This window comes from Zalophus californianus, chromosome 5 (genome assembly GCF_009762305.2).
Source record: "Zalophus californianus isolate mZalCal1 chromosome 5, mZalCal1.pri.v2, whole genome shotgun sequence".
In the NCBI taxonomy this organism is placed as follows: domain Eukaryota; kingdom Metazoa; phylum Chordata; class Mammalia; order Carnivora; family Otariidae; genus Zalophus; species Zalophus californianus.
This window is the reverse complement of record NC_045599.1, coordinates 57340619-57368559: the sequence shown is the minus strand read 5'-3', so window position 1 is coordinate 57368559 and position 27941 is coordinate 57340619. Positions and strand designations below refer to the sequence as shown.

The 27941-nt window shown below is 42.7% G+C and overlaps 1 protein-coding gene and 1 long non-coding RNA gene across 4 annotated transcripts in view; one reads left to right on the top strand and one right to left on the bottom strand.

The window, feature by feature from the left end:
- Nucleotides 1-27941, bottom strand: part of IQGAP2 (IQ motif containing GTPase activating protein 2) — a 289377-nt gene that overhangs the window by 196907 nt on the left and 64529 nt on the right. The window lies entirely within an intron of this gene.
- On the top strand, nt 4167-26019 carry LOC113928788. The gene is made up of 3 exons (XR_003521971.1): nt 4167-4628; nt 8199-8258; nt 25732-26019. It is a non-coding gene; the product is annotated as an uncharacterized LOC113928788 (long non-coding RNA).

Below are 27941 nucleotides of genomic sequence, written 5' to 3'. Positions count from 1 at the left end.
TTCAGGAAGCAGTGGAAGGTGGAGTTGGAACGTCACTTAAGAGGCTTGGCAGCAAAATCTGCTGATCCAATTCCACAGTTCCCCAAGCTGACGATGTATGAGGTTTTTTTTAAAAAAAGAAACTAAGGAAATAAGCACCTGTAAAATTCAAATCTCTTCGAACTCTCCCTCACTTTTCCTTATGAGAAGAATCCTGCTCCTGTCTCCTTTTATTATCACAAACTTATTAATTAAATCTAACAGCAGTAACTCTTTCTTCCTTTAGAGAGCAGGTGATGGGAGCAGCAAGATCCTAGACTTGGGTGACTCCTCGGCCCTGGGGTGACTCCCTGCTGTGCTTTGTTGCTTCCAGAATGGCCTTTGCGATCTCTTTAAGCACTCTGAATGTGACTTTGAGGCTCAAATGGGATGATGTATGTAAACTGCTAGATACTGAGTCTGGCTTCATTCATTCATTCACTAAGCAAGTATTTGCCAAGGACATACCCAGTGCCAGGCCCTGCTCTAGGCACCAAGCCTATGCTGACAGCAAGGGCACAGTTCTTATTCTTATGGGACTAAATCTCTTCTGAGAGAGCCAAGCAGGTCCTAAAAGTTTATACCACCAAGAATGGCCTCTAAGCATCAAGGGAAGGTTCCTCTAAGGACACAGCCCTTAACATGAAACCAGTAGGATGGTGTGCAATAGCCAGGAAGAGGGCACTTGTGTGAGGGCTCTAAGGTGGGAAGGGTCCATCTGGGGGACAGGTGAGGAGCAGTATGGCTAGTGGGGGTGGGTGCAGGGTGGGTGCTAGAGATGAATGAGGGAGGCGAGGACCAGATCACTAGATGGAACCATGTGAAGGGCAGAGATTGAAGTCAGGACTGATAGAAAGTGGGCACTACTGAGCATAGAGGGTGAGGGAGAGATGGTGGTGTGGACTCCTGGGTTGTGGAGTTGAGCGGATACTGGTGTTTTCATGGCAAGAGGACATGGAGGAAAGCACATCTGTTGCTGGGGGAAGGATTATGGTGGTGGTGGGGGCGGGTATTAGAAAGTCATGAGTATGGATCTGAACGCTTGTTTGAAATAGCACACAGAAGCGGATAATGTTGAGTCTGCAACGACAGTCAGATCTGAGGCTCAGAGAAGTGGCCTGGCCTAGAAACAGATGCTTACGAGTCATCTCCTAAAATTTTCATCCATCTACAACACAAAGAGAAAGTATAGATTCAGGAGAGAAGGGAGCCGAGGGCTGAATCTTTTTTTTTTTTTTTTTTAAGATTTTATTTATCTGACAGAGAGAGAGCAAGTGAGCACAAGCAGGGGGAGCGGCAGAGGGAGAGGGAGAGGCAGGCTCTCCGCTGAGCAAGGAGCCCGATGCGGGGTCAATCCCAGGACCCTGGGCTCACCACCTGAGCTGAAGGCAGACATTTAACCCACTGAGCCTCCCAGGCACCCCCTCCCCCCCCAGGACTGAGTCTTGATGAACATGTAAATGTTGGTTTGACGGAGTAGCGCACACATGGGGGGGCGGTGGGGAGAGGAACAATGCAACAGTAGCAATAACAAAAATTAGGAAGGCCAAAAAGGCCTATGAGTAGGGAACCTGAACAGTGGAGAAATAGAGTAACTAGTTCCCTTGCCCTCGCTCACTCTGAAGTACTGACCCTAAGATTTTGTCTGCCTCCCCAGCACCAGGGTAAGAGTTGTCAGAAGTCAGTGGCAGAAGGCTGATGGAATGCAAGGGTGAGGAGGACTGGGTGGGAGGAACGCACTCCTGGGCCTGACCCCTGAACATATCCTGACATTGTTTGAGTGAGGCACACTCCTCGGTCAGCACGTGATGGTCCTAAAGTCAAGGCCACGGCGAGAGACGCTGCCAGCTCTGATGGTTCAGGGATTCTGCAGCTTTAGCGGGGCATTTGAAAAGAATCCATCAATGGATCAAGTCTTGTGAGATGTAAAATCCTAGGTAGACCTCTCCAGATAGCACCAACCAACAGGAGAATACCTGCCCCACCCCACCCCGCCATAAAAAACTACCAGTTTCGCTTGAAAGAAAAGGAACCTGTGAGACTTGCTTACTAAGACTCTGTACCAACATAAGAAAGCAAGGCATCAAAAGTCATTTTTTGGGGGGGGGGAGGGTAGGAGTCATTTGTACCACGATAAAATTAAAAATTTAAGAATAACTTTTTTAAATTTTATTTTATTATGTTATGTTAATCACCATACATTACATCATTAGTTTTTGATGTAGTGTTCCATGATTCATTGTTTGCGTATAACACCCAGTGCTCCACGCAGTACGTGCCCTCTTTAACACCCATCACCAGGCTAACCCATCCCCCCATCCCCTCCCCTCTAGAACCGTCAGTTTGTTTCTCAGAGTCCATAGTCTCTCAGGGTTCATCGAGAGAGAGAGAGAGAGAGAGAGAGTGTGTGTGTGTGTGTGCAAGTGGGGTGGGGCGGAGGAGCAGAGGGAGAGGGAGAGAGAGAGAATCTTAAGCAGGCTCCATACCTAGCATAGAGCACAACACAGGGCTCCATCTCACAACCTTGAGATCATGACCTGAGCCGAAATCAAGAGTCAGACACTTAACTAACTGAGCCACCCCAGCACCCCAAGAAAACAAAGTATTTTATAGAATAAAAAATTAAAAAGTCAATCTGATCTTCATTAGGTTTGTTCTATTTAGGGGTAATCTCTCATAAGAGAATGTTCTGAAATTCTCCAAGTTTTTAAAATTATTTCACACTTCAGACATTAAGTCAAGATCCATTAAACTCTTTTTAAAAGAGATTTTATTCATTTGAGAAGGAGAGAGTGAGCATGCATGAGCAGGGGGAGGGGCGGAAGGAGAGGGAGAAGCGGACTTCCCACTGAGCAGGAAGCCCAACACAAGGCTCAATCCCAGGACCCCAGGATCATGACCCTAGTCGAAGGCAGACTCTTAACCCACTGAGCCACCCAGGCGCCACCACATTAAACTCTTTATGTTGCATTATTCCCACTAAGTTTTGAAAAACCTATTTTAATTCAAGCATGAACTCTGATTACAGCAATACACAGGTTGGACACCCACAGTGTAAGAATTCAAACCTATCAATATGTTTGTTTAATGGTGACTACTTTCCTCCACTCCTTTTATTTTCCTCAGCAGGTGGTGGTGGCTGTTGTCATTTAATGGCTATTTGAGAAAAATCCTAACAGTGTTCTGCTACTCCCTGGTCCCAGGCCGTGGATTTCCGTACCTCAAGACACTATAGTGAAGCTGAAGGTGAGGCTTGTCTCAACAAACACTCCTGTCCGTGGAACCCCCGTGGCCTCACTAACTTTAACAGCTACAGCACAACGTGCGGGAACTACACGTTATTTCCAGGACACATGCTATCCTACCTAAACAAACACAGCCTCTTATTCACAGTCTGTATCTGTACACGTCTTCAAGTGCATGGGATAGACCAAGGATGCCACAGTGGCTACACCTACAGAATATAACGAGCAACTGTAACTGTGCCAAATTGAGTCTCCGCCCTTCCACACGGAGCAGCGTGACTTTCAAGTCCCACTGAGCTCAACACTGTCCCTGTGCGGCAACCATAGCAACCATTTCAGTCTTCGAGACTCAACAGGACAGTGTCTCTGTGGGCAAAGCAAGGAGTCGAGCTGTTCCCCCAGGTTGTGCTGTAATTACAGATGCACAGACGTAGAAAACACAGCAGGAGGGCTACTTAGAACATAAAAGCCCAGACTTCACTCCACCACAACATGGGGGTGGAGTGGCAGCGGGGGAGGACCAGACAACCCAACACAATGGGCCCGCCAAATAAAAGCAGACCTTTTACACGGGATTCCGTTCAGATGATCAAGACATTGTTCTTTTTCCACATTTCTTGTTGAAGTTTGCCTCCATTTGGCTTCTCTGGCACAAGCACCATCTAAAAACCAGAGCCTCATCATGTGTGTTATTCTTGCTTAGAATTAGGCAAAAACGCTACATTTAACGGCCAATCCCTTCAATGTGCATGGCACTTCCAATATATAGTCCATAAGTCAGCTTGGTGGGGGTAGAAATGACAAGGAATTTGGAATCAGACAGCCTTGGGCTCCCATCTCAGATCTGTTGCTTATCATATCACCTTGGCAACTTACTTAAACATTCTGAAACTCCGTTTTCCCATTAGTTGGAGGAACTACTGCAGCTCATAGGGTGTGGTAAAATTAAATAAATATTTAGAAAGAGCGCCCGGCATATATTAGGTTACCAGCAGCAATTATCATTAGGATAAGGCCAGTTCATGATCTATCATTACTTTAAGCTCCAAAGATAGGAAAACAACCTAAAATGATGACATTATAAGTAAATGCATATGATAAAGTAGGCAGAAGAACACAATAGGAAACTATATAAATCAAACTTCCTGGATTTTAAAAAAATGAAATAAATGAAGAGTCAGGTGCACAGGTTTATAGGAACGGGCAATGTTCTAGCTCTTTGATTGGGGGATGGGTACCCACATATGTAGTTTCCTTAAGCTGTGCATATATGTCGTATGTACCTCTGTTGGCATGACCCGTTTCACACGCAAAAATATCTGAAGTTAAAAAATCACAGGGAGTGAAGACACCAAGATGCCTAAGGTAAGGTTGTAAATAACTTTTATGCATTTCTGTATTTTCCAAGCTTCTATATTAAGAACGAAGAATTTGTTACGACACTGCTACCCCGCCAAGCCCTTGGCTAGAGGCATACTCTGGCTGCAGCAAGAAGACACTCCCTTTGTCTGACCACTATCCTCCGCCAGTGAGCGAACACGGCACTGCTAACCAGCAGCCGCGTTCACCTTTATTTAGGAGACATCCACACTCAGGAAGTAGGGGCAAGCAACAGAAGAAAGTAAAACAAGGGCTTCTAGGTACCAAAAAAAAAAAAAAAAAAAAAAAAAAAACCCAACACAACAAACTTGAGTTTTTACTGAGAGCTTATCTTCTCAGTAACAGTTCTAGGAGGCAGCTCTTCTTATTCCCATTTTGTAAGTAACTTGGAAAGTTTAAGCAACTTGCCCAACACTTAAGTTGGGTTACAGCGCTGATTAGCTTTTTTGATGATACTGTCTTACCTGGAAATTGTAGCCTTTCATCAAATGCAGGTGGGCAGATGTGTATGTATGATGCCATGCTTCAAAAAAAAAACCACACAACTGCACAGATAACTTGCTATGGTATTCAAATTTAAAAGAGCTCAGGGAATTTCATTTTCTGCACCATGTCTCAGATCTCATGCAGGAAAGCAGAGGGATCTCTCCTCGTAAAGGAGGTGCTTTATTTTTGTTTTTTTTTTTTTTTAAAGATTTTATTTATTTATTCATGAGAGACAGAGGGAGAGAGAGAGAGAGAGAGAGAAGCAGAGGGAGAAGCAGGCTCCCAAGGAGCAGGGAGCCCGATGCGGGACTCGATCCCAGGACCCTGGGATCATGACCTGAGCCGAAGGCAGACGCTTAACCATCTGAGCCACCCAGGCGCCCCGTGCTTTATTTTTGAATGGGTACAAGAAGATCCAGATACGGGGCAACAATGCTTTTAACGCGGTTTAAAAAGACATCTGCTCAGAAGTCAATGGGTATAGCTTCCCTGTGATTCAAAGACAGAGGGCAGGACTGAGGGCCCAGATGCTTGCGTCCCAGAAGTAACCCTCCTTGGCACACACATAAAAGAGACAGACTTCATCACAGCAGGATATTCGCTCTTAGTACGCGAGATGGATTTTGAGAGTGGGTAAGAAGAGATGGCTTCTTGTGTTAATGCAGTCACGATTGTGCTATATGTACTAGTGGCAAATCAGAATCTAAATAAATCCCTGCCAGGTGGTTAGAATTCACATTTTTTTTGGGGGGGGGATGTCACACTAAAACCCATCATGCCCCCTTACTCCATTTTTCTTTAAATGAACTGCTAATCTATCTGAATAGCAAATCCAAAAGTTTGCCCCAAAGCCACCTTCTACTTTTTCTACTATGCTCGGCTCATCCTCCTGCCTTCAGAGGATCTCATCCCACATCACAGCAACTCTCCTGTGGGGGAGAATGATCTAGGCTCCCAGAGATCAAGCCACTCCCCGTGTAATAACTTTTAGGAAGGCACCAGCATTCTCTCTTTCACTGACTGTGGATTGTAGGCCTAGAATTTTAGATACCCAGATCCTGTGGGCTTGAGGGAGATATACCAGGGAGCCCAACCAATACCCCAGCTGTGAGAAGACGAGCAGAATAAATTATATCAATGGCTGCCATGTACTGGTGCTCACCAGGTTTAGAGACTGCACTTAAATTGTCCTTCTGCCCTAACAACCCCAGTCTCTCCACATCACACATAAGAAAACCCAGGCTTTGAAGCCCAAGGTCACTGAGCTGAGACACAGAAGACGTAGGATTCAAATGGATTCCCTGCCCTTCACCACAATTCGTTCAGAAAAGGTATCTGAGGTTTAGACCTAGGTGGCCTTGGCTCTGTTTCTGTCTCTGTGTGACACAGTCCTGGAAAGTCAAGTCTTTGAGCCTTAGTTTCCTTATCTATAAAATAGAGATAATACCATCTGACTCATGTCCCCAGTATGGATGTGTTCATTCAATCAAAAGATACGAAAACATTCTGAAAAGTTAAGCACTGTGCACATGTGTGGCATTAAGAACAATGGAAACGTGTAGATACTTGTTATCTAATCCAGTGTTCTGGCAAATAATTGGCCCAAGAGAATGCTGGGCATCTCTCTGTTCTGAACTCTAATACAGAGGCTGGGCATTATCAGCCTTCTAGGTACCTTTTGGTACCTAGAAGCCCTTGTTTTACTTTCTTCTGTTGCTTGCCCCTACTTCCTGAGTGTGGATGTCTCCTAAATAAAGGTGAACGCGGCTGCTGGTTAGCAGTGCCGTGTTCGCTCACTGGCGGAGGATAGTGGTCAGACAAAGTGTACAGCAAGGACTACACAGTCTCTTTGGTATGAGAGTTGGGAGGTTTGGTTTTTCCTCACACAGGAGTTCTACTACTGTAAGATGGCGCATGACTTAACCATGCCTTACTGAGTTTGGTCAGTCAGCCATACACTTAAGGCTATGATAAGCAGATGTTATAAAATATTCCAGAGTCTAATCAGCAAGACTCCACCCTGCAAACACTACAAGTGTTGTTAATGGGGCAGCTGGTACATCTGTTCACAGCAGGAAAAAAGTTCCGATATTTATCTGGGCCTCCAATGGCTTGGTTATGGGTGTGATCCAACACTCAGCCGCATCTTGTGGATTACAAATGTACCTTCAAAACATTACATTTTGTATTTTAGTGTAGTCATCTCAAATAGCAATTTCATCTGGGCTTTTATGAAACCCATGAAATTCTTAGCATTATTCATCAACATCTTCCCATACAGAGGAGAGTTGACTAATCATAACTTGAGCCAGTGCAAGGAGGGGGAGCCCAGCAGAGAACACAGAATGCCACACTTCTCATTTGAGAATGCCAAGCTAAAAGCAAAACAAATGGCTTTTTTCAATCTAGAGAACAAATGAAAGTTTAAAGCTTAACAATGACTCTGGGTGAGACAAAGCAAGTTTATTTTCACTGAAACGAGTACTTATAAAGAGTGCAGAAATAACAAAAGACGAAAGTCCTACACTTTAAAAAAGAAAAGTCACCTTTGAAGTAATATTTCAATTGCCGATTACTTACAAAGTAATGAGGCTTGAGACCCAGAAAAGCTCCCTGGGTTGGAGGAGAACCAGGTTTTTCAAGGAAAAGAGCTGCATTCTCAATCTCCAAACCACAGATGACAGCGCTGCTGGCCTTTAAGGGTTAATATGGAAAAAGCATGGGGCAGTTTCATCTCGCTTTCCAACAAAGGTTATTAAGATATAAGCCAATATTTTCCTCCACCAAATCACTTTCTAAAACAGCCCATTCCCTTTGGTGTTTGGAACACATGTGAATATCATTTGCAGCAAAGCAACCCCTCTACACAATCCCCCTTCAGGGTATTCACATGTTTGTGTCATCACCCTCCCTTGAGGGCAAGCAGCACTTGTGATGTACTTCTAACCAAAAGAATATGGCAAAGGTGATAGACTGGCAACCCTGTGATTACACTGCATTATGTAAGACTCTGCTCTCACAAGCTTTTGTGCTTGTCTTTATTCCTCTCCCCACTTGCTGGCTCTGAAGAAGCAAGCTGCTATGAATCCTACAACCCCAGGAAACAGAATGCTGCCAACAACCGCACAGGTAAGGAAGGAGATGCTTCTCTAGTTGAGCTTCCAGTTGAGAACCCAGCCCCAGTCACCATGTTGGTGGTAGCCTCCAGTAGAAGATTCAGTTAAGCCATGGCCAGACTTCAGCCCACAGAAACCATCAGATGATAAATGTGTGTGTTTTAAGCTGTTAAGTTTAGGTAACAGAAAAGTAACACACCATCACAACTGTCATTTTTTTGTAGGGTGAACAATCACTTCCTAATGAATGGCTTTCAAGTTTGTTTCTCTTAAAGGAAATGCTATGCCCCTCCTGAGAGTTTGCTCCTCCTAACAAGAGCCACCTGTTCACTGAGTCACACTCTGTGTTAAGTGCCCCCCACACAATAACTGCACCCCACAACACTCCTATGAGGACAAAGATGGTTAATATATTCATTTCCTAAGTGGGGAAATTGTAGGTCCAATGCCGAAGGACCCGCAGCTACAGCCATGATCCCAACCCCTGATCATCTAACAAAGAAATGCTTGTTCTGTCTAAGATTCTATGCTGCCTCTACTTGTTTCTGTTTCAGTAACCTAGTAAATACTTTATGTGAACATTAAGGGCTTTTTATTAAACTACTTTTCCTTGTTTAACTGCTGGGGAAAGATCTTTAAAGAAAAGTCATCATTAATATGTTATAGTGATGTGTAATCTATTAAGTAACCAAGATTGCTCTCACTTCCATATACTGTGCTTTATATTATCAAATAACTTTCCTGATTATGGAAATGATATTGTATAAAGTGATATTATAAAAACAAGAACTTTTGAAAATTATCAAGAAGTGTAATTTTTGATCCAGTAATACATATAACATTAAAAATATATACATTTTTCTGAATACAGCAGATACTATAGATATGATTCTATTTAGTTACACAATATTAGACTTCACAAACTTGTTTTTAGTGACCAAATATCCAACATTTGCTTATATCATGTAATTAAACAGTCACTTATTCTTAGGCAGGTTGCTTTTATTTTCTCACTTTTGTAAATGTGGCAAACATTCTTGTGGAGGAATGTGCTGAGTCATAAAAATATTTGTTGCCAAATTATCCTCCCAGAAGATTATATATTACTTATACTCCTACATAAGAGGTATGAATACCTGTTTCCCTTAACCCTATGAGTAGTGATCAGGTTTAAATCCTTGTCAATTTGATAGGCAAAACGGAATGCTTACATAATTTGCCTTTCTTCAATGAGTTTGAATGTTTCATAAGCTTACTGTTTTAAAACATGAATTATGTATTAAGGTGGGCAAAAAAAAAACTCCAACTGAATGTTCTTTTCTTATTTACTTATTTGAAAAAGACTCTATATATTAAGGAGATTCATCTTTGTCTTACTTACAATTGCAACTTTCCCTCTCCTCTTTTCTCTCATAACAGATGCTCAGAAATTTTTAACAAAAACGCTCTTAAAAAGTAACCTAATAAATATTAAGGTGCAGACCTATACTCCAAAGTAAGGACCCCTTACAGCCTGACGTGAGATAAAATAGATCTTTGTAGTATTTGTCCTTTGATGATGTTCAAATTTTCAGTTACCTATCACCTCTTCCACGTGCAAGGCCACTGTCGTATCACATAATTTACTGGAAAATTTCCAAATGTCAGACGTTGTAGTAAGTGCTGAAGAAACAGACGAAAATAATAAGCTCAACCCTCAAGCTCCTCACAATCACTTCAGAAAAGAAACCATATGAGCTGTAAGGGCCATCTCTGAGGTACTTGGAAAGTCTGGGCAAACTTTTCTTCCCCTGATGTTAAGGAATTAGACAAGCTTTAAGACGCTTGAATAAAACTTTAATTCTTTGTCCAAGTAGATGCTGAAAGAAACCCCAGTAGAAAATCTTCAGTGATGACCATGTAGGTCAAACACTCATTCCAATTATTCAGACCTCTTATCAGGCAGGTGAAGCCTCAGAACGCCCGCACCTCACTCTCAGGAAGCTACATTCAGAGGGAATCATAACCACAATCGTCAGAAGAGTGGCCTCAGGAAACTCCTGAGTCACAGACAGCTATGTCCAAACCCTGTGTGGCACCCTCCTCTTCCTGACAAGGGCTGACACAGCAGCTGACCGAGCGCTGCCTATCTTCGGTGGCCATGGGTCTGGCCTGCCGGTGGCTGCATTCAGCTCTGCTCAGATGAGGATGGCAGGACTTCGTTGTCTCGATTCTCTCCCAGGACTTTGAAACAGAAATGGGGAGAGGAGGACTGGTGAGTTAGAAGAAGAAACTCAAGTAGGAAGAATTACAAGAGAGCAAAGGGAGGGACATTAATGGCAGGGGCATCAAGAAAAAGGGATCGGCTGCTTCTTGGGGAGGTCGCTTATGTGGGACATTCCAAACACCCTTCACATTCCCCAGTGCTGCTCCTGCCAGCCAGTCCTGCAAGCCCAGCAAATCCTCCACTCAGCCCTGCAGGATCCCAGGTAACCTGAGCAATTCAATCTGTTCAACCAGAGAGAGCCTGACACATCAAATGGATCTGCATGTTCTGCCTACAGACTCAGGCCCTTGGACACAGCTCACTCCTCAACTATCAAAATAACTCTCCCCACCCCAGACAAAAGCATCAATGTCCAGAAGAGGCCATTCCTAGGCTGGTGCCTCTGAGTCTAGGTCAAAGTGGTGTTACAGAATCATTATTTTCATTACTGCTCCCACCCCCCCAGGAGTTTAGATTTTTCCTAATTACCCTTCCATGAAACTCTAACACCATAGCAATATTGTGTATTTATTTATGCACCGTGTATACATCTGTCTTTATACACAGTTTTTTTGCTTCCCAGGAACCAGTGTTTGCCCCCCTGCACATAAACAGCCCCATTGAGGAATGAGTTATACAATAAAAAGTTGTAGTAACAGCTCTTCTGGAAAGGGAACTTTTTCACTTAGAGAGGAAAAAAAAAAAACCACTCACATAGTCTGCCTGAAAGTTTTCCATCTCAGACTCTAAAGAGCCCCGAACTCACCTTTGGAAGTTACTTCTAAGATGTCAGGCTACATAATTAGAAGTTATCCAAAGGTCTGCACATCTCTACATTGTCTACTATGATTTCCTCAATTTCCTCTAATAACTTGTTTTGATGGGGGGGGTGAGTGTGTATGAGTGTTTCAATGTGTGCACACAGAAGAAAAGCAGGTGAGGTGACAAAAAGCAAAACAAAAATAATCCCCTAACTGTGGTCCTTTTATGCAATTAGTCTTTCTCTACCTTGTATTCTGTCTCATTTGTTTAGTTTTTTTCAGGGTGTGTGTGTGTGTGTGTGTGTGTGTGTGTGTGTGTGTGTAGCGCCAGAATTAAGAGGTAATAGAATGATAAAGGTCATACACAATTGTGGGGGTAACAGTTTCCCCCAAGACAGTTATGATGGAGAGCTCATTGTTAAGCATTATTGAAATGCATCCAGGGAATGCATGTTAGAGGAGCAGAGGACCTTACCTTTCAGCATTGCCAGGTTCTTATAGGAAAGTCCATTTCAGCCTTGCAGATCACAAATCCTCTATGATATAATGTGATGGGAACCTTTTGCCACATAACTTTGTTTTATTTGAAAAACGGACTTCAAATTTTCTTCTCTAGTTATCATACATATTTCATAAGACTTTGCCCTAAAAATCTCAGAGAAAGCAGGTCACTTGAAGAAAGCAAAAATTAGGTAAAACATATAGAAAATGTAGACCATGATAGGATCAACTATCCTTTTCCATGAGCAAAACCCATTTAAAATGGGGTGGGGTGGGGTAGTTAACTAGGCCTTACGAGTAATAGCAGGAAAATCACAATGCATTTAAATATTTTCTAAGCTTCTACTTCGTACCAGGCACTTCCATAAGCATTTGTGATGCATCAATTAATAAAAAGGTGATGATTCCTGCCTTTAAAGAGCCTACATATGGGTGGAGCAATGTGGAGAGTTCCGATGAAGAACAGTAATACTAGTAATAGCAGAGGTAGTTATGAATAATGTATCGTGTTTGAAAGCAATTAAAGTCATGAATATAAACAGGTAGAGCAGGGTCACAGGGATGGGGAGGGCCAAGGCAAGGGTTTGGGGACAGGTTACAATTTTAAATAGGATGGTCAGGTGACCTATGAGCCGACTTCAAGTAGATGAGATCAGCTGTGGATACGTGCAGGGGTGAGGCTTCAAGGGAGAGCATTCTAGACAAATCTGAGGAACACCAAGTAGGCCAGAGTGGCCAGAGCAGAATGGGCCATGCAGGAGGAGTTGAGACCAGAGAGGTAACGGGCAGGGTGCCTTGTGGACAACCATGAGGACCTTGGCTCACACCCTTAGACGGGAGCCACTGAGAAGTTTGGGGAAGAAAAGTCACATCATCGGTTGTGCAATTAAAAGGCTCACCCTGGCTGGGTGCCGCGAACAAAGTATGGTGGGTGGGGGGACAAGGAAAGAACCAGCAGGACCAGTTAAAGGGACCAAACTCCTGGCAGAAACTACTAGCACACAGAGTCTGGCATGGCATTCACTTCATTGTGAACAGAAGCCCAATCTACCATGTGTGATCTTGGCATCATCCTACGACCCGGCTGCAGTTTCTATCACCTTACTACGCCATACCACCGATGCCTTTTCCTGTAGATGGCAATTTTCTCACTCTCAGCCTGACAACGGAGGTGATGTTGATATTTTCGCACCCTTTTCTTGCGAAGGTACCCTACTTCACTTACCTTTGAATTCCCATTGCCTGACACATAGGGCTCAGTTTTGCTGATGGAGTGAATGGGGGGGGGGGGGGCTTATGTTTTGTTTTTGCTTCTTGCCTAGACTAGTTGAAGAGCCTCCTTCCCTGGCCAGTCTCCCTCCCCTCTCATCACTGTAACCGTTGGCTTCTTTCACTTTGCAACTCCAAAAACTTCAAACATTCCTCTGCATACCAAAGTAACACCCAAGCATCTCAGCCTACCAGTTGAGGCTCTCCAGAGCTGGCCTCTTGCATACTGTGCCATCTTCCCTCCCACTACTAATTCTGGAACAGGAAGTCTGGGCTCCAACCTTTTGCCCAAATACCTTGTCCCTTCTCAAAGCTAATCTTTTCCTTGTGCTCCTCCCCTCCTCTCCCCCCAACAGCTTAAAGAAATCCCATTCATCTCAAGGCAATGTCCCCGGGCTACCCTTTCACTCAGTTTGGAAACTCAGCACCACAGGCGTGATGGCTTCCCACCCTCTGGGGACAGGAGGTGTGAGCCACTCCCAGCCTCACACCCAGGTGAGAGCAAGCCTGGACGCGCTCCACTGGTTCATGCTACCCTGGCCCGCTCACAGCCCACCAACTTACCAACTCAGCCACTCTCCCCCAGGACATGCCTTATTTCCCAAGCCTGAGAAAGAACTACTGGGGCCAAGAGCATCTCAGACTTCTCTGAATCCCCTACCACAGCCTCAACAGATTCACATCATTGGTGGGTATTCACGGATGACCCGCTCTTGTGAGATTCTTACCAAGGTAATGAACAGGGCTGTGTCTTACTGCAGACACTGCTGTGTGTGTTTGGGGTGGCCACGGGAGCGGGGGGCAGGCGAACAAGCCAATGACAACGACTCAGTACAGGAAGGGTACGAAAAGTATGTCGGGGATTGCAGGGGTCTAAGAAAAGGCAGAGAAGAAGCACTGTGTGTGCAGAGCGGCCAGAAGCGACCAGTGAAAGCCAGGGTGAACTTTTGAAGGCCAAGGCCCAACTCAAATGTCCTCAGGGACATGTCAGACCTAGTGATGCAAGAAGGAAGGGGACAGACATTCAAAGCAGAGGGGACAGTGTGTTCAAAGACCTACAGATTAGGCAGAGAATCACAAGGAGCTCACTTTGTCTCAAGGAAGGAGGCAGTAGGCGAGCAGGAAAGGGATCGGACACCTGACGGGAATCCTATTTATTGATGACAAAGGCTCAAGTGCCTGTTAGGACACAAAGAGCAATGTTATGTGAAGATAAGACAAACCATGAGGGGATTGTGTGTATCTTCTCAAATAGATGAAAAACCCTATACGCCTGTACCACTGTTACCAGTTCTATTTCACAGAACTAGCAAAGACATCTATTCAATGGTTTCAAATTTTCTCATAAAGGAAGCGTGAGAAGAAATGCATCTTCTCCGGGTCTCCCATTACATTCCATCTAATCAGACTTTTCAAGATCTGGCAAGCAATTAAAACACACATCCACATGTGACCATTTGGAGAAGCAACAGTGACAGGAGGGTTTCCTCAGGTCTATAAAAATGCGACGTTAAACACATCAAGGACAATGTACGAGAGAGAAAGCAAAGTTTGTGGAAGCAGAGGGAGCGAGTCCATTTTAAAGCACATACTACTCACGTCACCCTCACTACTACTAAAAAAACCTGTGATAATGCCATTAAAAGTTTCCAGCTGAGGGTGCCTGTGTGGCTCAGTCAGCTAATCGTCTGATTCTTGGTTTTGGCCCAGGTCATGATCTCGGCGTCGTGAAATCAAGCCCCTCATCCGGGCTCCACGCTCAGTAGAGCCTTCCTGAGATTCTCTCCCTCCCTGTCTCCTTCCCCCTCTATTCTTCTCCCTGCTCACACATGTGCACCCTCTAAAACAAATAAAATATTTTTAAAAAGTTTCCAACTGATAAACCCAAGATTTTAAAAAATGCAAGATAAAAATCTCAAAGGCTACACTCATTTTACTGAACTTTCCTTTCAGGGGTGCTAAGGAATACACTTTTAAGCTTACATATTTAAAGAAGAACGCTCAAGGCTGCTCAGCCCTTTGGTCCTGAAGTCTTCTGAATGTAATTCATGCATCTTAAATATCTTCTGCCACACAGATTCAATACTATTTTAAAAATGGAATGATCACGTTTGAAAGTCAGAATAGGAATAAAACAGTATTCAGAAGGAAAGTTTTGAAAGGACCTAAAATATACATAATGCCCGCTGGCTATGATAACAACAACAAAATTGCTTTTATCTTATGGGCCCTATTATGCTTTAGGCCATATTTTTGTACTTGAGTGATACTTTGAGGTCTTATTCAGTTATTATGGAATCTTTCCTTCTCTCCGTGTATACCTCACCCCTTGCAAATCCCAGTGCTCTCTAAAAGCACTCCAAACACAGGACATTCAGTCCTACCGCATTGTATTTTTAGATTTAAATCACCATTTGATAAATGCTTTAATGTACTTCACAGGTGGGTAAAGGAACAACTGAAAAGGAAACTGGCATTCCAGGGTGATGGCAGCTTATTAATTCAGGAATTAAATCCAAAGTTACCTCTCCTCCCCCAAATTACTAACAATCTCATAATGGTAAAATTCCCAAGAATATGTTTTTATTGTTGTTAGATATAAGAACCTTTATAGCAGATCAGAGCTGTGTAAGTCAATCATCTATAATCTTGTTACATGCTTGAAAAAGAGATGTGAGGAGGAAGGTTATTTCTTGAACACTGCTAACATAAAACCTACTTTCTTCCTGGGAATTCTACAAGAATGAGAATGGACAAGGCAATTTACATTTCAATGAACAATGTTGCTTAAAGTGAGTTGTTATTTCCAACCAGCACACTCAAGTTTGAGGCATCCATTTCAAACAGCAAAGTAGACTGCCAGCGGAGCTTTCTCCACACATACATGAAGGGCTAAGAAATTTCCTTGCGACTGGGTTAAAGTCTCATTTTGAAGTGACTCATCTTGAAGGTGGGCGGTGACCTGTGTAGTATATGTGAGGCGTGTACATGGATTGTGTGCGTGAATGGGAGTGGGGGTGATACGGGAAATGAGAAGAGGAGTCAGAAATAATCCTCATGAAAACAAGAGCTTGACTCAACCTGCACTGGGCTCAACCCAGTTTTATCAAGACAGGGTATTCTTCTCAGCAAGTTTATGTCACAGAGGTCAGAGAGAAAGATGAAAGCCATCTTAACTGGCAAAAGATGCTTTCCTGCAAAAAATTACTTCAGGACTGACAAGTGTCAGGAGACAAAGAAGTGAGGTCTAGAAGACAAAAACTATAGGGTTGAAACCAGGGAACACAGAAGCAGGGGAGACGGAGACTGCGTGTTCCGTTCGGAAGGAAGTGGCCTTTCTGCTCCTGCCAGGCCTACCTTCTCCAGAATGGCTTATCCACAGGTCCAACGGTTAAAATGTGGGTGTCTGGCAAATCTGCCAACCAAGAGGTAGGCCGGGGAGTGGGGGGGTGGGGGGACCGAAGCTGTATCAGGCCCAACTGAAGAGGTGTTTAGGACACAGAGGAAGAGCTGGGGTGGGAGCCTGACCTCACATCTGGAGGTCTTTCTTCCACTCTCTTGTAGCCATGTGACCTTGAAGATTATGTAACCTCTTATCACCGGTTTTCTAACTCAAGTGGGGAGTAATGCCTATGTCATAGGCCTGCTGTAGGACTGGCTCTTAACTATGGATATAAAAACCTAGCTGGGTGCTTGGCCTGTCAAGGTAGGTGGTATTTATTAGCTTTGTCCCTTCCCAAACCCACACACCAAGAGAATCTGGCAGCAAAGACATTTGCCTCTGGTTTTGAAGCTAACAGATGGGTAATCTTACTAATAGAGGCTGCGGATTAGTCTGGCATTACAGGATTACAGGGACAGAGCAAACCTACCACCTCTTCCTCTGAGGTAACGTGTACCTTGGACCTTCACGCCTCCCTTACTAAAGCAGAACCTCATCACACTGTTCCCCAAAATGACCTAAACAGGATGCATTCCAGAAAGATGAATTATTGAATCTCAGTTTCTCTCTCCCTTCCCTAAATTGGGATATTTTCAGACCAGAAGAATTTTATTCCAGAAGGCTGACCTTTAGTTATTCAGAACCAGAGAATCCTTTGTAGGGCAATTATTAAGTTAAATTCTACCCTACCACTTCGGACCAATGTTAAAAGATAGGCATTTATTATAGATTGTTCCCCCCCCCCCCCGAGCTTATTAATTGGTCATTCTTAAAGAAAATACGCAATTCTACAGAAGAATTAAGTTTGACCTTAGCTGCAATTAATAGACACAAGAAACAAGTGTCATGGATAATTTGATACCGAATAGCATACTAATTACTTGCTAACAAGAATTTCTCCTTCTTTTCACACCTCACATTTATAATAATTTAAGTGGGGATTAAGAACTGACAAGCACTGGACACCCAGTCCCCAAGGAAACTGTGAGCAAACTGCTCAAACAGTTTCTCTATCCAGTGGTACTTCTAGTCCCCCAACCATCCTATCACATGGGTACTATTCCCCCTTCAGTTAGGAAACCACTGATAAGAGGTTCATAATCATTCAAGGTCCCGTGGTTAGAGAAGGGTAACCCGCAGATATAAGGCCAACCTCTGGCCTTCCTGCAGCTCCACAGAGCCCAGAACTCCTTTCCAGCTTCTCCAGACCCAGCATCTGTCCACAACCCATCTCAGGACTTCCCAGTATAGGTCCATCATTTTGAATTTTGAAAGCACTGGACACATATGTTTTCTAAATCACTGTTTCAGTTCAGCTCTGGGTTTTCTGTTCTTGAGGGGGAATTGCGCCATGCAGCCCCTCACCAGGACAGAGGGGAGAACACAGTGTCTGACCAATGTGCCCTCTATCTTCATTCCAGGCGTTCCCCATTCCCAGCCCACATACATAGTCAACAACCCTGAAATGAGCGCTGGGAGCCAAGAAGCTTAACTCCTAAAAGTAGGGAACTATGAGTACCTAAGCTTATTGTGACCACATCAGTCGAGTTCCCTCCTGTGTATATGGCTGTCCTTCCTGTTTTACTCTTACAGGACACTTGTGATTGCACTTAGGGCTCTCCCAGGTAATGCAAGAAACTCTCCCATCTCAAGATCCTTAATCACATCTGCAAAGACCTTTTTTTTTTCCTGAATAAAGTAACATTTATAGATTCCGGGAATTAGGACTTACTATCTTTAGGAGCCATTACTCAGTCAATTGTACACTCATACTGACCATTTACAACTAATAAAAAAAATTTTGAAGTAAAATTCACCTAAAAGATACACAGTACAACTTCAGAACTGATTGTAAACTCTATTCTCATCTCTAACACATATTTTCCCCAAATTCTCACCCTACCTTCCCAACACCTCTGTGGGCCAATTTTATGCTTACTTTACCGATCAGCCACCAAGCAAAGGTGAACGCTCAGGGATAGCAAACGATAATTCTTATGTCTATATATTCAGCTGACTGCTATTTCAATTGACATATTTGACCGATACGAGGAGGCTGGACTGGTAGTACTTTAACAGAGAACAAAATATAAATATAAACCAATGCTGGGGAAATGATTTTTTTCTTGTAGGAACATAAAATAACTCAAGAATCAGTTGTATTACCTCACAAGGTTCTCCGAGGAATAAGCTGAACCATAAAGCTCCTTACAACCACCGGTTATTACATACAAATAACCAGACTCACTTTGTTTTTCCATCGGAAGGAAGCCAGCTGTGAGGAAGATTAACTATGCACGTCCGTTGGTTATTAATGAGTATCTTACTGGCTAGGATCTTTCTCAGTTAAATGAACAGCCCATATAGTATGTACCTGGCCTTACCAACCATTAAGTTTTAAACCTCCTTCTAGGAGATTGATTTCAGAAACACACACCATCAATGAAAGCTTACTATTTTGTTCATCTTCTGGCTAGGTCTCCCTGTCATATGCTAACTTAGCAACCTCCACCTTCCCTTCATTGATATAACCTTCGCAACTGTTTGTCGTGAGAGCCATAAGGGCGGGCCGTGTGTGTTGCTTACAGCAAAGTCCCCACATCTGGCGTGGTGTGAGGTGGCACAGCAAGGATGAGGCAGAGCTGCTGTCACCTACCCAACATTCATATGTCCCCTTCTTCAGTAAACAGGACTCTGAGTTTTGGATGAGCTCGACGCTACTCAGAATAATGACCATATTTTCCAGCAAAATAGCTTTTATACTTCCAGCCATCACAGACACATACTACTATACATGCATAATGGTCATTGTTCTAAAAATATCCTCACCTGGTCCATTTCAAATTGTTTCCCGGTCTCTTGGCTTACCTCAACAAAATCACAGAGGGGATCAGGATTTTCACCCCATTTCCCTTCGGTTAGTCTGTAATCTCTTACAGAGTACAGTTTAAGAACATGAGATTATTTCTACACTAGAAATAGATCCTGCCCTCCACTCTCCAGCCCCATCACAGGAAAGCATGCCCATGTGTCCCCAGCTCCATGTGCCCCCAGCTCCAGTAGGGTGGGGTGGCCATGGAGAAGTGGGAAGAGACAAACTGCCACGTGGTGGAGTCGACCCCTTCCACTCCTTCAGCAGCCAGTTTACAACATTCTCAAATTCAGATTTTCATACCAGTACATAAACAAACAAGCAGCTCAATAAAGGATATTAAAAAGCTCAGCTTCTGTCTTAGAGTGATACTAACCCCCTAGCCTTCAAGCTGACAATACTCAACACCAATAAACACACACACATTGGTCACAATGAGTAGAAAGAGCACTCCTGCATTTGGCATGGAGTAAGCACTCAGTTAAGATAAAATGCTGGCGACTAAAAAAATTAAACATCTTATATTCCAGATGGTTTACAGGTTAAATGATTACTAACCTGGTAGGTGAAAACAATGTGCTTGGGACAGGTGTGAGAAGGAAAAGCTCACTTATCACTTAATAACTGAGTTTATAATGGTGGCTACAGGGATAAAAGAGTAAATTTTTTGGAGAAAATTTAAAATCAGTCATCTTTTATGTAATATTCAAATAGGTCATCAGCTTCTTTTAAATGGTTATCACTCTGGAGGATATCATAACACTCATTCTACTGAGGGAGTGACTATTTTTTTTTAAATTGAATTGTAATAGTCTTCTGCGCTGCCAAGACGAATAATATATCAAAATTCCAGGAAACCAATGAAAATGAAAACACAACTGTTCAAAATCTTTGGGATACAGCAAAGGCAGTCCTAAGAGGAAAGTATATAGCAATACAAGCCTTTCTCAAGAAACAAGAAAGGTCTCAAATACACAACCTAACCCTACATCTAAAGGAGCTAGAGAAAAAACAGCAAATAAAGCCTAAACCCAGCAGGAGAAGAGAAATCATAAAGATCAGAGCAAAAATCAATGAACTAGAAACCAAAAGAACAGGAGAACAGATCAACGAAACGAGGAGCTGGTTCTTTGAAAGAATTAACAAGATTGATAAACCCCTGGCCAGACTTATCCAAAAAAAAGAGAAAGGACCCAAATCAACAAAATCATGAATGAAAGAGGAGAGATCACAACCAACACCAAAGAAATACAAACAATTATAAGAACATGTTATGAGCAACTCTATGCCAGCAAATTAGGTAACCTGGAAGAAATGCGTGCATTCCTAGAGATGTATCAACTACCAAAATTGAACCAGGAAGAAACAGAAAAGCTGAACAGACCTATAACCACTAAGGAAATTGAAGCAGTCATCAAAAATCTCCCAACAAACAAAAGCCCAGGGCCAGATGGCTTCCCAGGGGAATTCTACCAAACATTTAAAGAAGAATTAATACTTATTCTCCTGAAACTGTTACAAAAAATAGAAACAGAAGGAAAACTTCCAAACTCATTTTATGAGGCCACCATTACCTTGATCCCCAAACCAGACAAAGACCCCATCAAAAAGGAGAATTACAGACCAATATCCTTGATGAACATGGATGCAAAAATTCTCACCAAAATACTAGCCAATAGGATCCAACAGTACATTAAAAGGTTTATTCACCATGACCAAGTGGGATTTATCCCTGGGCTGCCAGGTTGGTTCAACATCTGCAAATCAATCAAAGTGATACAATACATTAACAAAAGAAAGAACAAGAATCATATGATCCTCTCAATAGATGCAGAAAAAGCATTTGACAAAGTACAGCAGCATCCTTGATCAAAACTCTTCAGAGCATAGGGATAGAGGGTACATACCTCAATATCATAAAAGCCATCTATGGAAAACCTACAGCGAATATCATTCTCAATGGGGAAAAGCTGAGAGCTTTCCCCCTAAGGTCAGGAACGCGGCAGGGCTGTCCACTATCACCACTGTTATTCAACATAGTATTAGAAGTCCTAGCCACAGCAAGACAGTCTCTTCAACAAATGGTGTTGGGAAAATTGGACAGCCACATGCAGAAGAATGAAACTGGACCATTTCCTTACACCACACACAAAAATAGACTCCAAATGCTTGAAAGACCTAAACGTGAGACAGGAGTCCATCAAAATCCTAAAGGAGAACACAGGCAGCAACCTCTTCAACCTCGGCCGCAGCAACTTCTTCCTAGAAACATCGGCAAGGGCAAGGGAAGCAAGGGCAAAAATGAACTATTGGGATTTCATCAAGATAAAAAGCCTTTGCACAGCAAAAGAAACAGTCCACAAAACCAAGAGACAACCGACAGAATGGGAGAAAATATTTGCAAATGACATATCAGATAAAGGGCTAGTATCCAAAATCTATAAAGAACTTATCAAACTCAAAGAACAAATAATCCAATCAAGAAATGGGCAGAAGACATGAACAGACATTTTTCCAAAGAAGACATCCAAATGGCCAAGAGACACATAAAAAAGTGCTCAACATCACTCGGCATCAGGGAAATCCAAATCAAAACCTCAATGAGATACCACCTCACACCAGTCAGAATGGCTAAAATTAACAAGTCAGGAAACGACAGAAGTTGGTGGGGATGAGGAGAAAGGGGAACCCTCCTACACTGTTGGTGGGAATGGAAGCTGGTGCAACCACTCTGGAAAACAGTATGGAGGTTCCTCAAACAGTTGAAAATAGAGCTACCATACGATCCAGCAATTGCACTACTGGGTATTTACCACAAAGATACAAATGTAGGGATCCGAAGGGGTACGTGCACCCCAATGTTTATAGCAGCAACATCCACAATAGCCAAACTGTGGAAAGAGCCAAGATGCCCATCGACAGATGAATGGATGAAGAAGATGTGGTATATATACACGATGGAATATTATGCAGCCATCAAAAGGAATGAGATCTCGCCATTTGCAATGAAGTGGATGGAACTGGGGGGTGTTATGCTGAGTGAAATAAGTCAAACAGAGAAAGACATGTATCATATGACCTCACTGATATGAGGAATTCTTAATCTCAGGAAACAAACTGAGGGTTGCTGGAGTGGTGGGGGGTGGGAGGGATGGGGTGGCTGGGTGATAGACATTGGGGAGGGTATGTGCTATGGTGAGCGCTGTGAATTGTGCAAGACTGCTGAATCACAGATCTGTACCTCTGAAACAAATAATGTAATATATGTTAAGAAAAAAAAGAAAAGAAGAAGATAACAGGAGGGGAAGAATGAAGGGGGAGTAAGTCGGAGGGGGAGACGAACCATGAGAGACGATGGACTCTGAAAAACAAACTGAGGGTTCTAGAGGGGAGGGGGTGGGGGGATGGGTTAGCCTGGTGATGGGTATTAAAGAGGGCACGTTCTGCTTGGAGCACTGGGTGTTATGCACAAACAATGAATCATGGAACACTACATCCAAAACTAATGATGTATGGTGATTAACATAACAATAAAAAATTAAAAAAAATTCCAGATAGTTGGCAAAGGATCCAGGAAGATATTTAGGAAAATTCTCCCTAATTAATTGATAGGTGTTCAGCAATACTTACTCAAAGACAAACAGAAGCACCTAATAGGCTCATAATTGCATCACAGGAGCTGAAACTGATGAAATTTATGTTTCAGGGGCAAATATGAGTTTATTTCAACATAAAACAGTCTATTAATATAAACATGAATTGTAACTAAAATTATAAGCTAATCTTCTATGGGTGAAATTATATGGGGGGAGGGGGAAATAAATTGGGCAGAATTTTAAATCAATGTCTTGTAGACCAGAGCAGAATCTAAACCGATACTATTCTTGGCTGTAACCAATTAAGTTTTGTTTTATTCAAAAGATGGCTAGAGGAGCAGGAGACTCCAAAATGTAGAATAAAAATCCTGAAGTCATTAAAAACAAAAAAGATGGCTAAAATTTTCAGGAAAAGCTAGTTAAGCTATAAAGCTTTTGTTTTTTTAGTCCTTATTAACTTTTTCCATGAAGATTCAGCTGTACATCTTTATGCCAAAGCTAATTCTTCCTTCACATTTTAAATGCAACCGACTATCCAAGCATATTGGTTTTTGCATTAATATGCTTTCTCAATTTCTCCAAAGTTACCATAGTGACTCTACATAATTTGGCCTTGATAGGATTTTTACAAGGAGAGAAAGGTGAATCTAAACATTGAGGACTACATTTTCAACAAAAACACTCTACCACCAAATATTAAAACTAGAAAAATTCTATATCCTGAAGAAGTCATTGAAAATCTTCCCATGAGGCTGTGAGAAATTCAAAATTAAGACTCAATGGTAAATTGTGCTTTAAATATGTCAAGTATCTAAATGTAAATTATCTAAATAATTATCTTAATTATCTAAATAATCGGAAGAGATCAATTCCCACTCCCACTCCCCCCATCCAGAAGCAACAGAGAACAGGCTGTGCCCGACAGCACACACCTGTTTTCTCACTGGAGCCTTGCCCAGGGCACCGAGCACACGGAGCACCTCGACAGGAAGGACACACAGACACAGAGGGATCTGACCAGACCTGCTCTGACACCCAGCTCTGACCTTTTCTCCTATGACCACAGACTTCTGACCCCCAATGGGTGCTTGTATTACACAGAAAAGTGTTTTCTATAAAACCCCCCGAACAGTAGGACCCCACTTAAGGCTTTAAGTACTAATACCCAGGCAAATGCAACACTAGGTAGTTTTCACTAAAAACAAACAAACAAACAAACAAGGAAAACTCAGATGTTTCCTCCCTATTGTAATGAAAAGGTAGGAAAAAAAAATTCTTTCCTTACCACACCACAATTGATTAGAACCTACCACTAATGTAAAAGTATTTCAAAGCTATCGCAAATAGTGTTTTGTTGCCCATGTCTCTGTGTGTTATTTAATAAATCTTTACATATCAAAAGGTTCAAGACAGTTACGGAGCAAGCACCATCATCTAGAGAAGTGGATTCTGGCCTAGCTCTGAGAATCAGTTTTCTTGCCTCTGCCCATCAGCACCCAACTTACCATGCTAAAGAGAAAACAGAGATGCAACTATTTGAAAGAATTAAAACCACCTGAAAGGCCTGATGCATTTAGCCACTGCTTCACAGTGTGGAGAAGAGAACTCCCTCCATGTTCTGATGTCTACCCACAAGACAGGGCAACACCGCAGGAAAGCATGAGAATGTGGTGCTCAGGTTTGGGAAAGAGAGCATCTAGAAGATGGATGGAGGCCAATTGGCATTCTAGACACCCCTCCCATCTGAGGGGCTTTTCAGAGCCACCTGTCGTAACCTGCCCCACCCACATCTGTAATGACAGCTGGATTAGATTATTCCTATAGACCCAAGATGATGTTGGCACTTGGGGGAAGCACCCCCATAAGTCTTTACAGCACATGAAATTACATGCTCTATTTTGGGTTCTTTGAAGTTTCAGTTTGCTCTTTCTTTTGGGCTTAACTTAAATTTAGGTTTGAAATCAGGACCCATCCAATGGAACATCTGGGGCCCAAGCTGAAAGTCATTTTAGTTACCACACCTTTTAAAAGAACCTGCTGGAAAACATGTGCTGCAGAGCAAAAGAAGAAATATGATCGATGAGACAGTCTCTGCCCTCAAAAACCTTGCATTCCTGATAGCCCAAGTCAGGCAGGCTTCTCCCTGCTACCCACACTGCAGCCCCCTATTACTTTAATAATTATAGAAGGTTTCACAGGGGGGTGGAAAATTTTCATTCTTGCCCATTCTGTGGCAACTCCTGGCAGTCCTCTGAGCAGCCAAGGAGTTGTCAATCTGGAGTCCTCCATCCAACCTCCCAGTTCTGCTTGACCTGCATGGGGCGGGGGGGCAGGGGTGGAGAGGAGAGGCATCAGGACTGGCATAAGGGGACACAAATAAGAATAGAGCTAGGAAGAGCAGGTGTACACGGACACTCCACCTATGGGGAAGCGTGGGAGCGGAGGTGAGCCCAAATGAGCTTGATTTCAGAAAACGTGCCATCCTGTGGTGTTCCAGATGGCCAGAAGGAAACCTGCAGCAATCTCTGCACGTAACTCAAAGAAATCCAAGTGACCTGCTGCCCAAGTCACCTCTCACAGTCAGGGACTAAATTCCAGCCCTACCCAAGGTGGTAGGGTCAAAGGGCCAACACTTTTTAACCACCCTATTTTTCTCCCTGAAAGAGATGATGACTTATCCAGTAAGAATTACATTGAAAAGCTGGATTTTTTTTTTTTTTTATGCCACATTGGTCACAGTTTTTCCTCAATGGATACTCTGCCATGAAAAGGTACCATTAACTAATGTGTGTCTTTCCAGGTTTAAAAAGCAATTTCCTCCTCTCCTCACGCTATAAAAGAGGAGCCTGCATCTGGTATCGAATACACTGTTTACAGAAAGAAGACTCCACTTCTAGGCTGTTTGGACGTGCTCATTCTTCCCTGCATAAACTTACTCCACCTCTATTTATGCTAGACAGGAAGTAAACGTGCAAACGGAATCAATAAAAAGCAGCTGAAGGCACACATTCTTTGACTCTAATTAAGGTGGGATGCCTGAATCACAGCTGTTCCTACCACTGAAAATGTTTTTGTAATAAACAGTGGAGTTTAAGAGGTATTTTGTTTCATGTTTCAATTTTTTTATAATTTACACCAACGTACTACTCAACTCTCAGCCTGCTTATCAAAGGTAAAGTTATGGATGGTGGTATGAAAGGTATTCCTGGACCCACCTCAAAAAGAAGGAGGTTGAGACACCAAGATTGTGCTTGGCTCAAGGTCACTCAAATACTAACAGAGTCAGGACTAGGGAAAAGAAATCAACTATACAGTTCATACGGTGAGGACAACAAAATCAGCATGTCACCTCTACACCTGCCTTTCACTCAAGGCCAAATGAGAACACTGAACTTGCTCATTTTATTTAGATAACGCTGCTCTGATAACAAAAAGGCTGTATTTTCTATTGTTTCTACAGCTCTATGCAAGGAACGGTCTTGTGAATAAAATTTAGAAGATGTCTAAAGATGTCTGCCTAGGTAGAAAGAGCATCCTTCTTGGCCTTTATTAAACAGTAGAGACTTTGTTCTTAGTCCTGGGTGTTAAAATGTTGGTATTGGGCTGACTTACTTCTTATGCCTGTACTACCCACCTCCTCTCTTTCCATCACCACCCTTGTAAAAATTAAGCATTGTGGACAGGTTTTCATTTAACTGCATTATGTCTCAAAATACGATGGCCAATTTTGTCATAGTCCATCATTAAGTCATTTAGTAGGTAAGAGCAAAGGACAAAAGTGACATGGATTTGATGCCCACAGAGGCTGCTGGTCAGTAGGTGACTTCCTGATCACTACCTTCTCAGAGTCTATTCTGGTTACTGAACTTCATGAGCAGAGCAAGAAACCACCAGAAGCAGAGGATGAAGTGGCTGGAATCCCCAGCCTCCATCACAATGTCTCCCGCAAAGATGCAGTGGTATTAATCTGCTCATCTCTGAAAAAGGTGAGTCAGGTGTGTGTAGAGCTAAAAACAGAAAAGGGGAATGCACTGCCTATCACTTACTATTTCCTCAAGAATCTTGGCAAGTTCAGTTTCTGTTCTAGAAGTGAATGTGGGAAGGAAATTGAGAGAAAAAAGTCAAGTTCACCTCACTGGTGAATTCTTCATTTCTATTCTCTTAAAGCTTTACTTTGCTTCTAATGTACACCAAACACATCTACCTCTGCACCCTTTCTTTGCTTTGCATGGTCAGAAGTTCCTTGGAGGCCCCCAGAGACTAAAGCATCCAGCATATAGGGCCTGTCCCAACCATGTTGTAGCCCCCTACTTCTTGTGGCTATTAAACACTTCAAGTGCAGCTTGTCTGAGTTGAGTTGTGCTGGGGGAAAAAAGACAGGAATTTATCTCAATAGTTTTATACAGTGATTATATATTGAAATTATATTTTGGATATACTGGACTAAATAAAATTAAAACTACCTGCACTTTTTTTCTGTTGATTTGTTCATGGGACTACTAGAAACAATGTCACTCCTGCCTGCCCCCCTCCTGCCATCCCCAATTAAGCCTGACTACTTTCCCTTTGTTCTGTTATTATATCCTGGGTGTTATATTCTTATATATGGATGTTCTGTTCTTATATCCAGCCTGGGAGGCACATCAGGAACAAGAAAAGAATATCCCATCTACTGTTTTTGTCTACAGTTTCTCAAAACACACGCACAGGTCTACACTACATAAATCAATTTATTTCATTGTCTGACCTAGCCGCTGGACTTCTGTGTATCCCCATTTACCACTGAAGTTTGCTGAACCTTTGCTAATCCATCCTCGAATCTGTCTTGTTGGTATATGTTAGACCGTAGGCAGTTCTGATCCACAAAAAGCCTATTCCAACTTATTTGTGCAAAATGCATCGTCAGGGGTGGGCAGCATTATCTGCACAGAGGTCCTTTAAAATTCCTATTCCATTACGTCATAAACACAGAGCACAACTAGACAAAGTATCCCACTAAAATGGAAAGGT